At 42.2% G+C, this 3,257-nt stretch overlaps 1 non-coding gene across 1 annotated transcript; it reads left to right on the top strand.

The window, feature by feature from the left end:
- The first annotated feature begins 2,387 nt into the window (after nt 1-2,387).
- Nucleotides 2,388-2,469, top strand: trnas-gcu (transfer RNA serine (anticodon GCU)). Its single transcript has one exon. It is a non-coding gene; the product is annotated as a tRNA-Ser (tRNA).
- Nucleotides 2,470-3,257: the final 788 nt, after the last annotated feature.

The following is a 3,257-nucleotide window of genomic DNA, read 5'->3' as shown; positions in this document are numbered from 1 at the left end:
ACAAATTTTGTTAATTTGTGTTATTTCTTTAGTGCTTTCATCCAAAACACTTATATGAATTAAAAAGAGCTGAGGCCCTAGCACTTATCTCTGTGGCACACTATTTGTTATATTATGGAGGAGAAAGTGAGGACTGCAGATGCTGGAGATCAGAGCTGAAAAATGTGTTGCTGGAAAAGCGCAGCAGGTCAGGCAACATCCAAGGAACAGGAGAATCGATGTTTCAGGCATAAGCCCTTCTTCCTGAAGAAGGGCTTATGCCCAAAATGTCGATTCTCCTGTTCCTTGGATGCTGCCTGACCTGCTGCACTTTTCCAGCAACACATTTTTCAGCTCATTTGTTACATTATGCCAACAAGAAAATGACCAATAAAGTTTAATTGATTTCAGCCAGCCAGTCTTCTATCTATGCCAATACATTATCCCATGAAAGACACTCATGGGATGTGAACCAGCATGTAACAGTCATTCTTGAGAAAGTGGTGGCCAGCTGTTTTCTTAAACAGCTGCACTCCAATTGGTGTAGGTAGAACAACAATGCCACTAGGAAGGGAATTCCAGGATTTTGATCCATGTGCATGAATAACATTAAGCTTTGGTCTACTGGCCAACATTTCAAAATTTGCATATGATACAAAACTTAGAAGTATTAGGAAATGTGAAGAGGACAATGTGGAACATCAGAACAACATAGACAAGTTGGTGGAGTGGTCAGACAGGTGACAGATTAAGCATAGAAACGTGAAGTAATTAATTTTGGTTGAAAAAACAAAGTTAGACAATATAAAATAAAGGATATCGTTGTAAAGGAGTCACCATATCACCCCAGGTGCAGCATACACAATAATGCCCATGGGATGGCATGGTGACTCAATGGTTAGTACTGCTGTCTCACAGTACCAGAGACCTGGGTTTGATTCCAGCCTCTGGTGACTGTCTGTTTGCAGTTGGCATGTTCTCCCTGTGTCTGTGTGGGTTTCTTGTAGGTGCTCCGGTTTCCTCCCACAATCCAGAGATGTGCAGGTTAGGGTGAATTGGCCATGCTAAATTACCCATAGTGTTCAGGGATGTGTAGGTTAGGTGCATTACTCAGGAGTAAATATAGGGGAATTGATCTGGATGGGTTACTTTTCAGAGGGTCAGTGTGGACTTGTTGGGTCAAAGAGCCTGTTTCTCCACTGTCGGGAATTCTGTGAACTGAGAGGATACTAAGTTTGGAGGAAGTGAGAGACTTTGGAGTGAATGTTCAAAGAATTCTCAAGGGAGAATGAAATGTTAATAATGTGGCTAAAAGGTACAGTGAATAATTACCTTTCTCAGCTGAGGTTTGGAATATGAAAAAGCAAAGAGGCTTCACAGATGTCATTTAGACCACAACTTGAATATTGTATGCAGTTCTGGCCATCTCATAAAGTAAAGGATATCATTACTCCAAATAGGCCACAGCAAAGATGTTGGAAGGATGTTACCAGGACCAGTACAATGCAACAATGAGGAAAGATTCGAAAGGCAGGAGTGTTCCCCTTGGAAGAGAAGGGAAATTTAATCGAGAGATTCAAGGTTGTGGGGGCCTAGCCAGAGGGCATTTACCTCAGCATGGCGTGTGTTTAAAGTGATTGATGGAAAGAGTTGAGGGAAGACAGGGTTGGATTCATCTTCGGACTCCACACTTTCGGAGGGATGTGAAAGCATTAGAGACAGAACAGAAAAATATTCATTTCTCAGAGAGAAGACTGAGAGGAGATTTGACAGGAGTTTTCAAAATAAGGAGGGGTCTAGGCAGAGTAGTCAGAGAGAAACTGTTCTCACTGGTGAAAGGATCCGGAACGAAAACATAAAGAGATCGAAATTAGTAAAAGAAACAAAAGTGATACAATAAAAAAAAGTGTTTTTCTTTCAGGCATGGAATGGTACGGGTGTGGAATGTGCTCTGTGAGGCAGTATAGGGGGCAGTTTCAATTTACGGCTTCATAAAACCATTAGACAATTATTGGAAGAGGAGGAAGGTGCAGGGTTGCATTGGTGAGGAGATTCTGGGGGAGTGGCTCTAAAGGAAAGGCTCATTTGGAGAAGCCAATGAGAATATGATGGACCGAATGGCCTCCTTTCATGCCGCGATAATTCTGTTATATTTCAATTTCTGTTATTCTAATCTGGTTTGAGAAGTTTCACCCCGTGCCCTCGTAATTTCTGCTCTTTAAGGCGCCTTGTTCCGATGTCTCACGGAAATGTTGCTCCTCAGTTAGCGGATTTCAGTAACATCTCAGAAAAGTTAAAGATGGGACTTCAACTATTTAAGATAATTTGCAAATTCTAATACAATATTTACTTATTCACCAAAAGATATTCTAAAAGCTGTGTAATGGGAGAAACGTAGGTAATTGTTAGACGAGGTGGCCGAGTGGTTAAGGCGATGGACTGCTAATCCATTGTGCTCTGCACGCGTGGGTTCGAATCCCATCCTCGTCGTGTACCTTTTAAAGCAGGCCTTTGCAGAAAGACCCTCCGAACTGTAACCGTTCCTTGTGGCGAGCTGGTTATTAGATTGAGTTCAATACCCAGTGCAACCGCTTGCTTTCCTGTCCCGTGGGCCCTGACCTCCTTGATCTTGCGATGATGTCTGATTTTCCAGCTCCACGTTTGTTTTGCATTTGTTAATAGCTCAGCAGCGATACATTTAATGGGACATAAAATATACATTGTTAAAATAAACTTCCCTGAAAATTTTAATGTTTCAAATCGAGATGTTATGTAGTCTTCCACAAAAGCTGTTACTTTGCAAAAGGGGAAAAGGCTCTCTGTCTGAAGGTGGCGACTGACTGACACTTAGAGAAATTAGTGCAACTCTGATGGACGAAGTTAAAAATCACACACCAGCTATATTTGGAAATACAATCTTCCGGAGCGCTGCTTCTTCATCAGGTAGCTCGCTTCTTCCAAATAAACCTGTTGGCCTATCAACATCATCACCTGGTGTTGTATGATTTTTAACTTTGTCTACCCCAGTCCAAAACTGGCACCTCCTCATTCATAACTCTGAAGGCTGATCTCCCAATATCCAACTGGTGACAATGCACAGGAATCTGGAGAAAGAAAGGTCTCGTGAAGAGGAGGAGACGATCAATACCTTCTGGATCTACCGAGATCGCGGGGTGCAGACTCTGGTTCAAACCGCAGCTAAACTCTCTCACCTGTTGGCTACCTATTTCTCATATTTCATCTGCTCCTGTACAAGGTGAGTCGTGAACAATCCAACT

Source organism: Hemiscyllium ocellatum, chromosome 44 (assembly GCF_020745735.1).
Source record: "Hemiscyllium ocellatum isolate sHemOce1 chromosome 44, sHemOce1.pat.X.cur, whole genome shotgun sequence".
NCBI classification, from domain to species: domain Eukaryota; kingdom Metazoa; phylum Chordata; class Chondrichthyes; order Orectolobiformes; family Hemiscylliidae; genus Hemiscyllium; species Hemiscyllium ocellatum.
The sequence above is the reverse complement of the archived record's forward strand: the minus strand, read 5'-3'. Positions and strand labels throughout refer to the sequence as shown.